The sequence below is a fragment of the Canis lupus genome, chromosome 16, assembly GCF_011100685.1.
Source record: "Canis lupus familiaris isolate Mischka breed German Shepherd chromosome 16, alternate assembly UU_Cfam_GSD_1.0, whole genome shotgun sequence".
NCBI classification, from domain to species: Eukaryota; Metazoa; Chordata; class Mammalia; order Carnivora; family Canidae; genus Canis; species Canis lupus.
Window position 1 is genome coordinate 17,121,390 of NC_049237.1, and position 17,834 is coordinate 17,139,223.

Here is a 17,834-nt window from a genome sequence, read left to right on the forward strand (position 1 = left end):
TTTGCACCACAAATAGCTTATTACTGGGAGGCAAGGGGGCTGAGTCTTATTTTGTGTTGAAGTAGCAGGGATACCTGGTAGAGAAAAGGCCCAATGGCTCAATGGACAGAACATGAAGAAGAAAAGTTTCAGGAATAGGGCAGATTTTAGGGCAGCACAAAATAGTCTGAAAACCCCAAATTCTCTAAGGTAACAATTATCAAAGTGTAATCCCAGACCAACATTGAAAGCACTACCTGGGAACTTGTTAGAAATACAAGCACAAATACACATCTAAGACCTTACCCCAGATTCATAGAATCCAAACATACATTTAAAAAAAAATCTCCTGGGGCGCCTGGGTGGCTCAGTCGGTTGAGCATCCAACTCTTGGTTCGGCTCAGGTGGTGATCTCAGGGTCTTAGGATTGGCCCCATCTGCATTGGGTGCCACACTCCATGGGAAGTCTGCTTGAGATTCTCTCTCCCTCTGACCGTCCCACCCGCAAGCTTGTGCTCTTGCTCTTTCTAATAAATATATAAAATCTTTAAAAAAACCCCACACACCTCCTGGTCATTTGTATGCACATAAATGTTTGAGAAGCACTGGGAAACACACAGAGAGTTTTATTCTTCTATGCCACAATAGTCCTGCTTTATTTAGGAGTCTTATATTAGGGTCACCCTAAAGTGTATTTGTACTTAGAAGTACTCGGAATAGGGCTCATGATCACACAGGATAAGGTGGTCATTTCTGCTGGTCCTTTTTTAGTTCACAGCTTACCCTAATGATTCAGTCAAGGAATATTTAATAAACTCCTATGAGCAAGGTACCAAGACTTGTATTACGGAAGATATATATATATATTTTTTTTTACAAAACCTTAATTTTGTGATTGGGAGATAGGAATAGGAAACAATCCCAATGGCATCCTGTTAGACTCAAATACTCTACAGACTTTTTTAGACTCCAACTAGCTGTCATGAAACATAGGCATATTGCTTTAATAAATGTTTCATTCAACCAAATGTAAAACACATGTGATTATATGGAATTAGATTTGTTCTTTCCTTGTGCACATCTTGCTCTTCATTAGATGAATCAAATTTAAATGCCACATTGAAAATTCAAGAGTAGTTTCAGAAGCTTTCTGCTACATAAATACAACTTCAAATTTTAGGCATAGGGTTGTATGAGGAAAACAATAATGGGTGTAGATAGCTGAAAAAATGCCACACAGAAGCTGTAGTCACTGCTGCAGATCATACAGAGAAGTAAATTCTATCAAGTGCCAATGAGCTTGATCATCTTTAAAAAGAGTCAGGCTGTAGTACCTCTTCTACCTCTATAGGCCAAGAGTAATCTGCTCTCCTGTGAACCAACCAACAGTTACTGATTACTGAATGGCCACTATGTAACCAACACTGAGACATAAAAGTAGAGGCTACGAAATTTTTTCTCTAGGACTTACAATCCAGACCCATAGAAAAAGAGATGCAGGTAAGAGTAATGGCCAAGATAGTGCAGACGTCTCAAACAGGGGCTCACACAAGCATGCAGAAATTAACTCTGGCCGTAAAGGATCAGGGGAGCTTCAGGGCAGGTAAGATTTGAGCTGGGTGTTGAAGCCCAAAATAAGTTTAACAAAATGACAGAAACAATTACTGTGATGAGTAGAAGATTCTCCTTCACCCACAGTTCGCAGGGTGCTTCTCCCAAAAGACACATTTTCTTGGGCCTTTTTCGTATCAGGTATCTGATTCTAAGGTCCAAATCTGTTAGTCTCGCTAGGTTAGCCTTACTCACCATCCAATAAGGAAAATGATCATTTCTGGATGATTACTTGGCTAAGCTACATGGGGCTTTGTCTGTTTATCTGGCAAGATGCTAATGTATTATAGCTTCATTTCGTTATCGTCGCAAATTTTTCCCTCCTGCTTCAGACTAGCAGAATTGCAGCTGCAAACAGTAACATGAAACCATGCAGCAACATCCCCCTTTTACTGTCTGTTCACTGTGCCCTCCAGAGACACACTCTTAACAAACGGGGCTTTAAAAATGTTGTTGGCAGATGGATTAGCTAACAGAACAATTCTCTCTAGCTCATCTTTTCTAGGTTACAGGCAGAGAAAGTACTTGACAGTGAACGAAGAAGGAAGGAAGGAGGGGATTTGAGTACCAGTTGGGTTATTTTTATTAGCAGTAATATACGTTTTTGTTTATCAATCAACCTAACCTACTTGGAGGCCAGAGTAAAAAAGGGGAGGCCTAAAAAAAAAAAAAAAAAAAAAAGCAGAGGCCTCTAAAACTATGCCAAAAAATAATTTTCAAAAGGTTAAAAATACAATTTCATACAAATGTGAAAGGAACACATGCCCAAAGATTTTATTCAACTCATTAGTTAATGCGGAAAATGGCAAGACTGGGTTCAAATGAGAATGTGAGGAGCTACGTATTGATAACAATTTAATGCAGGAATGTTAGGATAAGATTACTAGGTTATATTTAAAACTAATTAATGTCCCACAGGGCCATAAGCCACAACCTCGAAGTTATCTTTCCCACTGGACAAAAATTATTTGCATCTTTAAGCAGGACAGGAATCTACAAGTTAACCTCTGACTCTACAGAGTTGTCTGTCCAGTAACCTAGTTAATAGACAAAGGTGGGAAGCCCAGCAGTGCACTGGTAGACACCTCTTGCGTCTGTTGCACATTCTGAATAATGCTTCTGACACTCAGGAGAGGCTCTCAAAAGGTAATGGCAAAGGTCCAACATCATAATAGAAGAGTACGCAGATCTTTACAATGCAGATGACATTGGACCAATTATAAAAGAACACTGGTAAGAGTAGGTATTCATTCTGCACAGTTTGAGGAAATAAGAGTGAAGTAACAATAAAACTCTGGGAAGTTAGGCACACAAAAAAAGTTCCAGTGAACAGCCATGAGCACAGAGATCATCTACATGGTAGCTTCAATGATCTGGAGCCCAGATGAGTGCCATCTGGGTACAAGTTTAAAGGGTACTTAAGTCTAATATTAAATTAAATTCTAACACACTCTTGCTCATCTGGAAAATGCTGGGTGCCGTCATACATCGGCAGAGACACACCATCAGAGAGGAATACATAATCTATAAGCACATAGGGCCATTCAGTTGTAGAATACAGAACTAGGAACCTCTGAAGGCATTAGTGTCTCATAGCAAAGTCCAATAAATCATATTTATATAAATGTCAATCATGAAAAATCTTAAACTGTTCTTTAATAAACTCTGCTCAAGAAAGTATGCAAATATACTATTCAAAAATACTTCTATGAAAAATATTCCTAAATGTAAAAGCATTGCTATTTAAAGAGAAGAAATCAATTCAACCTCTTGTATTGAATATACACAAAGTGTAGGATATGTTATTTGGCTGAGGTGAGTTAACAGGATAAGATATTGTTCCAGCTTTCAAAAAACTTATAATGGGCAAGGTATCTCTGCAAACATGTGGGAGCACCCAGGAAAGGACCTAAGTCACTGCAAGTCAGGGAGGGGTTCATGGAGAAGGCAACATCTGAGCTGGTCCTTGAGGGATTCAACATTCATTTGACTGGAAAATCCCCTAAAGGAATGACTATGAATAGATGAAAGGTTGCTCTAATGTTTTTTTCTTAAAATTACTCCAAATATGTAGAAAAATACATGTGATACTATAAACAAAGGCAAGTGACAAATTGAAATAAAAAATATTAAGAAAATCAAAACCATGTTGTGAACAATTCACAAAACAAACAAATGGCCAATGAACATCCGAAACTTTATTTTATCCTGTTAATAACAGGAATGCAAAGTAAATGAGATGCCATTTTGTACACAGCAGCATAGCAAAGATTAGAGAGAGGATAATACTCTGCATCAGCAAGTGCGTGAAGAACGAGTGCTCTCATATACTGTTACTAGTCAAATGAACATTTCCTTTAGAAATGAATTTCCATTCTGAAGAACCTATCATCTGAAAATAAAAATAGATAGCAGAGAGAGGATTGCATTTATATGAATGTCCTCAACACACTGAAATCATCTTTAAAAGGACAAAGCAAAGGAAGAAACGTCCAACAATTGAAAATTGGTCAAATTACGGACTTATGAAATATCATGTGGCATTAAAAATTATAATCACATAAAACTAGATTGTGTGAGCAAGGGGTGGTGATCAATTATAAATCCTAGTGTCTGTGAGGATTTCTTTAATCAAAGAACCCTAAAGCTCCATGTTTACCCCTCTCTTATTTGTTAAGGGTGGGATATCTCACAAAGTGGGTCAGTGGAGAAAAGACTGTTCTCTTAGGAACCTAACACCTCTGATTATTTGGAAGAATGCATCACTTCTGAAGGAGAGTATCATGTGAGTTAAGAAGTATCAGTTCAAAACACGGAAGGCAGGGCACCCCTGATGGCGCAGCGGTTTAGCGCCGCCTGCAGCCTGGGGTCTGATCCTGGAGACCCAGGATCAAGTCCTGCGTCAGGCTCCCTGCATGGAGCCCGCTTCTCCCTCTGCCTGTGTCTCTGCCTCTCAGTCTCTCTCTCTCTCTCTGAATAAATAAATTAAAAAAAAAAAAACTTATTAAAAAAAAACAAACACGGAAGGCAGTGGAAGTTTACTTCATTTGGGCAATAAAATGGCACAGATTAGTGAATTTATCTACCTGTCTATCCATCCAATAATTAAAATATTCAAGATTTGTAAATATCATTTTGGGAAATGCCAATCTGTTACAAAATGCATTTTCTCTGCATTTTCAGATAACGGGGAAAAACATAGTTAATATGGCCACACAATGTGTCTCAGTTGCATTTTGCATGATTTCCAAGGAAGAGGAATGGAAATTTTCATGTTTACTTCTGACCCGATGAACCTTACCACTTCAAATGAAAGAAACTATATTCAAGGTAAGTGACAGTTTTATATAACTGGTATAGTTTCACTCATTTTTAACTTGTTGCGTTTGAAAATCCATACTTATTTTTCAACACGGACAAGTTTCCTTCCTGATATTATTGATCAACTAATTCTGTTCATTTATTCAGTCCCAGTATGTACTTATTTTGACTTTACTAACAGATTTTACTAAGAAATCGTTCTCCAACACATTTTACTTTGGGTTATTTACCAATATTTGAAATACTTAGGTTGTTTTGACCAATCATATTCTAATAACTTTGTAATAATTACTCAATTACTTAATATGTAGAGTTTCAAAGTTACAGGAGAAAATTCTTTCTAACTTAAATTTACACTCATATTTTTGTTGCAGATGCATGTGAGCAGGCCAACAATGTCAGTAAAGGACTTTCAAATATAAAGCAGATGAGATGAGATTAAAATTCAGTAAGGGAAGGGAATGAAAATACAAATTCAGGAAACTATTAACAATGTAAAGATTCTGACTATTCAATAGAAGTTTTACCTTTTAAAATCTATCTTTAATTTTAAGAAATTATGGCAAAATACATATAAGACAACAGTTACATTTGAAGTGTGCAGCTTAGTAGTGTTGTGCATTCACACTACTGTGCAACTAACCTACAAAAATCTTCATCTTCTAAAAGTGAAACTGTACCCACTCAGCAGCTCCCCATCCTTCCCTCCCTCCAGCCCAGGCAATTCCTACTTTCCGTCTTTGCAAATTTGACTATGATACACAGCCCCCCATAAGTGGAATCCTACAGTATTGATATCAACTTTACTTTTGCATTCTAAAATATAGGTAATATCAAATTGCTATGATACAGATTTCACTGGATAGAATTCATGTTTTATTTTAAAATATTAACGTCAAAAATCAAATCTTTTGTCGATATCTAAACTTATGAATTAAAGTTCTGAATGTCAATTCGAAAGGTGCAAGGTGATACAAAAATCCCCAAATTACATGTAGGGAGTACATGAGTAGCAAAGAAGCCCAGTGATCCTAATTTGGTCTTTCTGTTTTATATATAAGAGATTAAATGATTTGCACACAGTCACAGATCTACATGACTGTGGGGCATCAGAAAGATTCTAAGACTCCTGACACCTAAGGGCTACTTCCAATCACAGATTCTACTGTCTAAACACACTATTCACATGTAATCCTAGGTATGAATATTCTTGTATAGTCAGGAATCCTCTCTAAGAAAAAATACCTGTATCTCTGGGATGTTAGATTTTTTTGTTTTTTAAAGATTTATTTATTTATTTATTTATTCGTGATAGACGTAGAGAGAGAGAGATGCAGAGACACAGGAGGAGGAAGAAGCAGGCTCCATGCTGGGAGCCCGATGCAGGACTTGATCCCGGGACTCCAGGATTGTGCCATGGGCCAAAGGCAGGCGCCAAACCGCTGAGCCACCCAGGGATCCCCTGGGATGTTAGATTTTTTATACAATGAACTTGAACAAACTTGTATTTGGTAATGTAGTTAGAATTTTAAGTGAGATGAGTCATATCATCCTATAATTAATTAGTACACTAATATGGACTCACAGAAGTAGGAGAGACCTCAGAGGTCAAGTGGTCAGAAAAAGACAAAAGAATACACTAAATCACAGTGAAAACTTCCCCCAAACAGACTTCAGGAAATTCTGGGCCATATTTGAAATGTAAAGACATGAATTATGTGACTATTCATAAATATTTCTTAATCTTTAAAAAGAGATCCTTTAAGAAACTTCAAAATAAATTAATGGAATCTAATAATTTAAAACTCAAGTGCTGTTATTTCTACAAGATCTTGGATTATACGTTCATTTGTTCATTGGAAGAAAAATCACATTTTCATTTCTTATATTTTATTTATATTAGTGAGCACTTCAATATTAATTCAAATATCTATCCATTAAATGCAAAAATGTTAATGCAATATTAAAAATGAAATTTAAATGGAAGCAAGGGGCTATCACATTAAGGTTCCCATGGTAACTCTCACTACACTTTCCAGCTTCTGAACTGTAATATGGTCATTTATTACAGGCTCATATCAAATATAATTTTGCAAATATTTAAAGATGTGTAGGTTAATTCATATCAATTCAAGACTTTAGATGTAATGTAATACAATGTATTAGGCTAAGAATACTCTAAATATTAACCCATACTCTTAATTTAGACATATCTATACAAAACAGATACAAACTTTTTAATTTTGAGTCATTTGTTAGCACTCACAAGAAGCACAGCATTTTGCTATCCTCATCGGAGTTGAGATCTGAACTGCGTTACTTAAATACTAATATAGGTATGGTTGAGTGCCTTCCTCTTTAGCTTAGCAAGAGTTTGAAATGTCATAACAAATCTTGCCATACTAGGCAAAATGTAAATTCATTAGTTCACACAAGTTAGAAGTCCAAGAACTGAATAATGCAAGAAGCCAGATGACACTGCCAAAGCGTCACCTTTATTATTGGCTTTAGTGTTTTCCACAACCTTCAGCAGTACATGTTAATATACTAAGAACTCAAAAAAGTAAACATCCTTTAACCAAGCAGTATCTCTTTATTTTTGTGAAGGAAAGAATTGGACCACTACTTTCACAAAACGTGCAGGACAGAGTGCCCACTCCAAATGCATTTTTGAGTACATGTTATGATTACTATAATGTATGATAACGAGCTAAGGCATATTGAAAATGAACCTTAATGAACTTACTAGAACATTGACAAATCTCAATCTGTTTCCTTCCTTTCCTAATTGTAGCATATACTGTTTAGTTGTGCTGGTCTTTGAACCTTATTTTAAAAAGAATGTCCACATTAAAACTTAGGAGTGTTCACAGCAGCATCAATCATAATTTCCCCAAATTGGAAGCAACCCACATGTCTAACTGATAAATGGATTTTTTAAAAGTGGTATATTTGCACAATGGAATATTACACAGTGATACAAAGTAACAAAGATGCTGTAACATGGATGAATCTTGAAAACATGATGCTTAGTGAAAGAAGCCTCACAAAAGACCACGTATTGTGCGATTCTATTTATATGAGATGCTCAGTATAGGGAAAAGCATAGAGACAGTAAGATTAGTGGTTGCTAGGGGCTGAGGAGAGAGGGGTATGGCGGTTTTTTTTTGGGGGGGTGATGAAAATTGTCTAAAATTAAATAGCTGTGCAACTCTGAATATGCAAAAACCACCAAAGTGTATTCTTTAAATGGGTGAACTTCATGGTACGTGAAGCATATTTCAATAAAGCTATCAAAAATAGGTATTATATTGAATGTGTTCTTTGGCAGTATTTTAAGAAAATTCAACAGTATGTTTAAAGATTTTTATGTAGGGGTGGCTGGGTGGCTCAGTCCACTGAGTGGCCAACTCTTGGTTTCAGCTCAGGTTGTCATCTCATGGTCGAGGGATTGAGCCCTCCATTGGGCTCAATATTCAGCGGGGAGTCTACTTAAAGTCTCTCTCCCCTAGCCCCTCCTCCCACTCACATGTGGCAGAGTGTGTGTGTATGTGTGTGTCTCACCAAAATAAATCTTATGAAAAAAATGAAGGTTTACCCTAATGTTTATGCACTACACTGTAGTGCTTTCAATTTTAACGCTGCTGAGTGCTTCATGGTATGAATACCCATACTATAGTGAAGGGATATTTTAGTGGATTTCAGCTTTTGCTCTTAAAAACAATGCTAAGATATTTATACACCTTTCCTGATGCATATAAACAAGAACTTCTCAAGTACATATACCAGAGTAAAGACTGTAAGTGTTTAACAGGATAGAATAATGACAAATTAGTTTCTTTGTGTGCTGCACTGTCACGGTTCTACGTTCCCACCAGCACTACCCTCCGTTTACACACCTTCACTGCTGAGTACTGTTGGCCCTTAAGCTTCTGTCCTCCAATTGTGGATGCAATGGCATCTTACTGAGATCTTAATTTGTACTCCAAATGACCAATGAGACTGAACCTCATTTTATGTTTTTTGATCATTCCCATTTCTTCTGTGAAATGCCTTCAGATAGGTTTTGCCCATTTTTCTCTTCATTAATTTTTCCTTATCATTGTGTGTGTATACTGTATGTTAATACAGTATCATATACATATAAAACAAATTAGAAAAGTTAATGGATAGGAATGCCTGGGTGGCTCAGTTGTTGAGTGTCTGCCTTTGGCTCAGAGCGTGATCCCGGGGTCCAGGATGGAGTCCCACATCGGGCTCTCCTGCAGGGAGCCTGCTTCTCCTTCTGCCTGTGTCTCTGCCTCTCTCTCTGTGTCTCTCATGAATAAATAAAATCTTTAAAAAAAGTTAATAGAAAAAATATATACAGTGCATATGTTTATAGTCATATGATACATATCTAACAATTTATTTTGGATACTATGTTCACATGGATTGCAAATACTTTCAGTTTGTAGCATGTTACTTTATTTTACCCTCTGATGGATAAAAAAAGTGTTCATGTCAAATTTACTTCTTTTCCATTAACAACTCTTTTGTTTGCGTCTGTCTGAACTACTTCCCTAGAGTATTACAAATATATTCTGTCTCCTGTGGTTTTTAATCTTCTGCCTTTACATTTATGTCTTTAACTACTGAAATAGATTTTTAAAAATATTATAAGGATCCAGTTTCTTTTTTTGCCCCCCATATGTATCTTATCTTCTTGTTACAATTTGAATAGCCCATCTTTTCCACAATGATTTGCTCCTTTTGAAGTATATCAAGCTCCATTCATGGGTGGGTTTGTTCTGGAGCTCTTTCTGGTCTACTTATTTACTCCTGTACCAAAAACATAACTTCTATTTCCATATAATAGGGTAAGCCTCCCTACCTCAGTCTACAGAGTAGCCTTCGAAGTGCACTGCTCAGACCTCCCTGAGAAGGGATATGCAACCACTGGAGTTAGTTGACAGCCTCCATCTGAAGCACCTTCTGGATCTGCTGCAGCATCTGAACTGAACTAATGTTCTTCCCAGACAACTAAAGCCTGGCATTTCTGCACGATGTGGGGCTCCTCTACAATCTCTGTGCTGGAGCTCCCTGTTGATCAAGCCAAGATTTTCTCAGAGCTGTGTGGCCAGTCTGAGGTTCCTCCTGCCAATCCTTCTTCCTTCCTCCATCTGCCCATCAGAATCAGACCTGCATCTCAGCCTGAAGGCTTTCCCTGCCTAATCCTGCTCTTTCCTCTTTATCTTTCACATTTTACACTTGTAACCACATTTTGACCACTGTCTCTTGGAAGACCCGAAATGATACAAGGGTGCCTTTTGGTGATTTTTGGTGCCTTGCTCTATTAAATTTAAGAATCAGATTTCTGGTTTCCAAAATGAACACAAAAACAAAAATACTTTGATGCGATTTTATAGGAATCACACTGGATTTATCCACTGCAGAACTGACATCTTCAAAATAAGGAATCTATCTATGAACATGGTATCTCTCTCCACTTATTTAGGTTTTCTTTAAAACTTCTTTCAACACGGCATTTTAATTTTCCCAGGGTCTTGCTAATTTTTGCGAGATTTCTAGGGATCTCATATTTCTAGTTATGGCTGAAACTATATATTTTAAAACTTTTTCTAATTCTGCTGCTAGAACTCAGGTTGTTTTTTGTTGTTGTTGTTGTTTGTTTTTGAGAGTGTGCAAGCTCAATGGCAGGGGGTAGGAGGAAAGGGAGAAAAAATCCTGAGCAGGATCCTTGCTCAGTGTTGAGCCCCACATGGGGCTTGATCTCATAACCTTAAGATCATGAGCTGAGCTAAAACTAAGAGTTACTCAACTGACTAAGCCACTCAGGTGCCCTACATTGTATTATCATGAAGATCCTGAGTCCTATCAAATACTTGTTCTACATTGTTTCAGATATTGTTTTTCCCTTTAATCCAGTTTATGTCGTACATTATATTGATTGATTTTCAAATGCTAAACCAATCTGTGTTCCTGGGATAAATCCAACTTGGTCATGATGTAGTTAATTGTTTGTTGATTGTGTTCAGTATTATTGCATATATGCCCTTCAGAAAGAAGGGCTTATAATTTCCTCATGTCTCTGTCCAGTTTTGGCATCAGTGTTGGGAGCCTGATTAAATGAATTGGAATCTGGGGCGCCTGGGTGGTTCAGTCGGTTAAGTGCCTGCCTTTGGCTCAAGTCATCACCCCAAGGACCTGGGGTCAGGCCCCACATCAGGCTCCCAAGCAGGGAGTCTGCTTCCCCCTCTCCCTGTCACTCCTCCTGCTTGTGCACTCTCTCTCTCTGTCAAATAAATAAAGTCTTCAAAAAACAAATTAATTGGAATCTGACCCTGACCCTCTTTTTCTTTTCTCTGAAAGAGTTCACATAAAATTGATAACATTCTCCCTTCAAATGCTTGATAAAACTCAGTGGAGAAACCACAAAAGCCTGGAGTTTCCTTAGGTCTTAAATTTCAGATCCAATTTAATAGTTATAGACTATACAGACTTTTAAAATGTCGTCTGTGCAGACTCTACTAAGCTGTATTTTTCTATTAATTTGCTCATCTTACCACTTATCAAAAATCTTGAACATGAAATAATTACTAATAACTCATCTTTTGAAGGTCAGTAGAATCTGCAGGGGTGTCCCCTTTTTCATTTCTGATATTGGTTATTTGTGCCTAGCCAGGGGGTTATCAATTTTATTAGCCTTTTCAAACAAATAACAATTGGCTTTGTTGATCCTTTATTACATTCCCCCTCCCCATTTTATTAATTCCTGCTTTTATTATTACATTTCTTCTACACAGGGAAGGGGATTTAATTTGCTCATTTCCTTCAAGTAAATGCTTATTTAGCTCACTTTTTTAAAGACTTTCTAATATAAGAGTTTAAGGCTGTAAATTTCCCCCTAAATATTGTCACTGGAGAACTTACTCTGTGATTTCAATCCTGTGAATTCTGTTGACAGATTTATGGCCCAGTATAGAGTCACTAAAAAAATGTTATAAGCATGCTAGAAAATAACGTATTCTGCACTTGGCGAGTTTATTGACTGTGGTGTTCAGGTTTCAGTATGTTTTCTGATTTTGTTTGCTCCTTGCACCACTCAGGCGTTAAAATCTCTATCCATGATTCTGAATGGATTCCTTTACACTTCTATAAACTTCATATTATCCTGGTGAACCAAGAGTTTTATCAATTTTGTTATTAATCTTTACCTTTAGTAAAGACACCTTCCAGCTTAATATTTTTTGTCTGACATCAATATACATAGATCAGTCTTCCTTTGACTTGTGTTTAATAGAGGATCTTTTTTCTATTCCCTTAATATCAAGTTTCCTGAATTCTTATGTCTAGAGGTCTCTTTAAAACAGCAAACATGTATTTTTAAAATCCAGTCTGAAAATGCATGTTAAACCAAACTACTTAGTCCATTTAAATATAATTATTGCTACACATGGATTTAGATGTATTATCTTATGTCTTTTCAATTTGTCCTCCTGTATTGTTCCTTTTCTCTTTAGATTTTAAAAATCATCATTTGTGCTCTATTCATTTTAACACTATTCCCTTTTTCTACTGAGTGGTTATTCTAGAAATCATAAGATGCATCCTCTTTATCGCTGCATGTTAACTGATCCCTTTCCTTCTTACAGTCTGACTGAACACCAACTCAACTGACCCCTACTCCCACACCTCGTGTTGCTCTTCCTAAGCATCTAGGTCTGTATGAGTTATGTATGTGTGCTTGCCTGTCTTGAACAGTGCTCTTGAGAATTCACTTTTAGAAATAATTTGAAGCCCAGGATGATATCCTTCTCCAGAGAGAACTTGTGTTTTGATAGGGACATGGGTGCACCAAAAGTCTGAAACCACCTTACCACCCTTCACCCAGATTTAAGTCATGAACATTGTGCCATTCTTGTTTCTGTTACACCCCCTACTTCAAATTTGTAAAATATATTTTGAAAAATGATTTTTTAAGGCTTGTGATTTTTTTGAGCCATCCAGATGATGAGAGGCCAAGATGTGGTCTGTGCAAGGCTGGTCTACCTCAATTTCACCCTTAATCCTAGGGCTACAGGGTCCTGGTCCTTCCTCTTCTGAATCTTCATCTGATAATTCCTCATTAACTGGTTAGCTCTTTGATACCTTAAATATAAATGTGTATTTTATCCAGTTTTGTTTAGCTTTGACACATTCTGCTATTACTGGAAGTAACACTGACTGGGAGAGTCCAGGTCTTGTAATGATTATAGTATTTGACCTAGAGATTTAGAAATTTGAACATTTTTCCTTCTATTTGGAGACTTCCAATCATTCTTTTGTTGCTGACTTCTGACAGTTCCATTATAATCAAGAAAAATGATCTCCATGATATGGATTCTTTGAAATTTAATATCTTTTCATAGCACAAGATCACTTTACATAAATTTCTCTTTTTTGTTTAAAGTACATATGATTTAGTATGCAGAGTTCTACATATGTCCACTATATCAGGTTTGATTTTGTGTCCATATTCTATCTTCAACCAATTTTTTAAAAAAGATTTTATTTATTTGAGAGCAAGGAGAGAGCACAAGCAGAGGGGTATGGCAGAGGGAGCCCAACGTGGGGCTCAATCCCAGGACCCTGAGATCATGATCTGAGCTAAAGGCAGATGCTTAACTGAATGAACCACCTAGGTGCCCCTTCAACTGATTTTTTTAATTGCTTGATCTCCTAGGTATATTAAAACATCTACCATGACGGTGACTTTGACAATTTCTCTTTGCTATATAGTGGAAGTTATCTTACTGAAGACATATAAACTTAAGGGATAAATCAAACCTTCTGTCTTTATGTAGTGATCGTCATTAAAACAAAATGTTACCATAGTTAGAGTCTATTTATACAGCTACAGAGCTTTCTTTTATCTTTCTTTGGTCTTTTTTTTTTTTTTTTTAATCTTTTGGCTCTCAGCATTTCAGTATCTTTGTTTTAGATGCATTTCTTTTATTTTTTTTAAGATTTTTTATTTATTTACGAGAGAGAGAGAGAGAGAGAGGCAGAGACACAGACAGAGGGAGAAGCAGGCTCCGTGCAGGAAGCCTGATGTGGGATTTGATCCCGGGTCTTCAGGATCACGCCCTGGGCCGAAACTGGCACTAAACTGCTGGGCCACCGGAACTGCCCTAGATGCATTTCTTTTAAAAGCACATTGCAGACTTAAAAAACTAATGACCAAGATTTCTTGAAGAAGTGCTCATTCCATTTACCATTGGATTTATCCCTACCAATTATTTGGCACTTATTTGTCCTATCCACTTTTCCTCCTGTGTGTATTTTGTTTGCTTCTTGTTTTTCTCACCTTCCTTTGCCTCCTCAACAGATACCAGTGGAGCATGTATTGATTTGTTTCTTCCAGGGGCAGCTCTTCACTTTGTCAAGTTTATACCTAAGTCTAAAGTAGGTCCACATCTTTACTTTCCTTCAAAATAATACAAGAGGGGCAGGCCAGGTGGCTCAGCGGTTTAGCACCACCTTTGGCCCAGGGTGTGATCCTGGAGACCCTGGATAAGTCCCAGATCAGGCACCCTGCATGGGGCCTGCTTCTCCCTCTGCCTGTGTCTCTGCCTCTCTCTCTCTCTCATGGATAAATAAATAAAATCTTTAAAAAAAATAATAATACAAGATATTGAAATTGATAATTTCAATTATCTACTTCATATGCATTAGGCTTAAAAAACAACAGAATACCTAGACTTTTTACTTTATATCGTCTTTTCCTACAAATTTGACATTGTTTACACTATCAATAGTTCTTTAGATTTATTCAAGTACTTATTATTTTCTTTACTCACTGCTACTCCTTACACCCTTCTGTGATAATATTCCTCCTCTTTCAAGTTTATCTTTTAGAAGTTCCTTTAGTGAGGCAATTTTGGTGGTAAATTCTAAGTTTTTGTTCATCTAAAAATGTCTTTCACCCTCATTCTTAGATAATCCATAAAGCAGAGTATCTACATCAAAATTGCTTGGAATGGTATAAATAACACAGTATTTGATAGTTGAAGGCTGAAAACTCTATATAAAGGAAGCAGTAGGTAAGTGCTATCTTAATTTTGTATTGCATTTACCATATGAATATCTGGAATATCCTTCATATGCAATTTTCTTTCACTAGGTTCTCAGGAGGATCGAAAAGCAGCTCACCCCTCCCCACTCCTTTACAGGTAAATGGAACACTCTAGAATGTGTAACCCCTCACTTCATTATTCTTCTGGTTCTAACCAGCACCCCCATATATGCTTTCCGTATAACCTAAGATGTGCTTGCTACTTTTCTTTCCCTGTAAGCTTCATTCTTTTTTATAAGTATTAAATTTTCTGTAGTGTTCAAGAAATCCCATTGGTATAACTTTTAGTTTAAAAGAATTTTTTATTAACCAGGACTCTTAATTCCTTCCAACATGTCAGATAACAAATCTTTTTAAGATAACTAAGTCTTTGGTCTGACACATTAATATGTAATTGATAATTTAAGTTAATATAAAAGTTCATTATTTTTTAATCATGTTCCTGAAGAATAAGTTATAAATCTGTGAATAACAGTCCATTAAGTTAATACTTCATTTATATAGAGGAGAAATGGAAACAAGGATAGAATTCTGCTAAGAGTTAGTAAGTTTCTCCTATATGCATGTAACACACAAGATAGGCAGGGAAGGTGGTGGAATTTTCATTTTTCCAACAGCTGAAAAGAGACATAACCTAGAGTAGACCAAGAGATTTTCAATCTTACTATTTTTAAAAGATTTTATTTATTTGAGAGTAAGTGTGTGCTGCAGGTGCACATGAGCAACAGGGGGTGGGGGGGTGGGGGTGAGTGGTGGGTGGGAGGTGGGAGGCAGGGGAGACGGAGGAGCAGGCCCCCCGCTGAGCAGCACAGGTGGGCGACTCCAGAACCCCAGGATCATGATGCGAGCTGAAGGCTCAACCAACTGATCCACCCAGGTGCCCCAAGAGTCTCAATCTGGTTCATCACACACATATGGGGATATTAGCATATTCCTCCAACATGCAAATATTTATAAATTACTTACATGTAATAAAAAAAAATACAAAGTGAAAATGGATGAACTAGGGATAAAATAGGTCATATTCTTAAATATTTTAAAGTTTATCAGGGCAGCCCTGGTGGCTCAGTTTAGTGCCGCCCTCAGCCCGGGGTGTGATCCTGGAGACCTGGGATCAAGTCCCACATCAGGCTCTCTGCATGGAGCCTGTTTCTCCCTCTGCCTGTGTCTCTGCCTCTCTCTCTCTCTCTCTGTGTGTGTCTCTCATGAATAAATAAATAAAATCTTAAAAAAAAAAGTTTATTAGTGAGAAAACAAAATTTATTGAAGGCATATGGGTGGGTGTGGGAATGTGAATGACAGGAATGTGATCCCATGTGACTTGACTTGATTGCTATTTGGGTCACCATTGTTTAAAATTTCACAGTGTGGCTGAAGAACAAACCCTGGGCCTAGAAGGCCTGTCTGACCACCTTTTATTGTCTACTGTCGGTTTGGATCCCCCTGACCCACAATAGAAGTAGCTCCTGGACCAAAACTTAGTTGTTCACTGGGGAGACAACCCCAGGATGCCCCATGAGGCTGCAGTGAGAGGGAAGGATAGACGGATTGCTGCCATAAGCAATGGGAATCAATCCTATTGGGGCCAGTCTGAGAAAACCTCAGTGTCCTCTAAGCTGAGGGGTAAGAAAGCTGCAGCACTTACACACCTTTACTGATTAAGGGCTCCTGGCCTCGCAGCCACAGGACACCTCCAGAAGCCCGTGGGTTTTGGAGAGTGCAGGTATGCTAGAGGAGGCGGGGTACATGAACAGGGCAGACAGCATATGCTATGCTGCATTATGAAGAATATGATCTTCAGGGATGTCCAGGTGGCTCGGCAGGTGAGCTTCTGCCTTTGGCTCGGGTTGTGACCCTGGGGTCCTGGGATCGGGTCGTGCATCGGGATCCCTGCAGGGAGCCTGCTTCTCCCTCTGCCTGTGTCTCTGCCTCTCTCTCTGCATCTCTCATGAATACATAAAATCTTAAAATAAAAAAAAAAAAAGAGTATGATCTTTAATCTTAATTTCTTTGCAGAATTCTTTCTAACCCCTTAAAAACAATCTGTTAGGTAGGTCAATTTACAGTGAATGTTAACTAAATTGGTAAGATATAAATGAACATACCTACAAAAATATCACTGTCAATTCTTTCTACTTCCCCATAAGATTCTTTAGGTATGTATGTGACAGAGGACAACCTGACACAGGTCGGTGGGTGCACCAGTCAATCTGAATATCAAACATTGATACAATTTTACCTTTTCTTAGATCAAGATGTATAAAGAGAAGTTCTGAGATTTTTCTTCCTCTCCACAATACATTGCCAGAGGTGCATGCTTCCCATTCTGGTCATCCCTTGACCAAAGTACAGAAGGTTATCTAGCTCTCAGCTGGGAATAATTTGATCATTTCATGGTATGGCTGGACTATTCCAAATGGGTAAGAACACACTAGTAACATAGAATTATAATGCAGTTTCAGCATTTGTCTTTCACTTGAGGAGGAGGAGACGAAAATTTCAAAACTATCTTCACAGAATTCCTTGAATGGGAATATTATCTCCCTGTGTTTAAAAAATTATGAAGAAATCCAAGCAGAATGCAACTCCATCTTGGAGTCACTCTAAATCAGATCAAAATGCCCTGACTTTCCAGTCTTTGGTGCGAAAGGCAGATGGGCAGGCTCCTTGTTTTCATTCCCTTTGCAGAAATAACAGCTCTGCAGAAACATTTTCCAAAGTCACAGCTTCCTAAAGGAGTTACATATGAGAAATCAGAAATGCATTGAAACTTTCCTAAACAAGTACTTAACAAAATTCCAGAAAT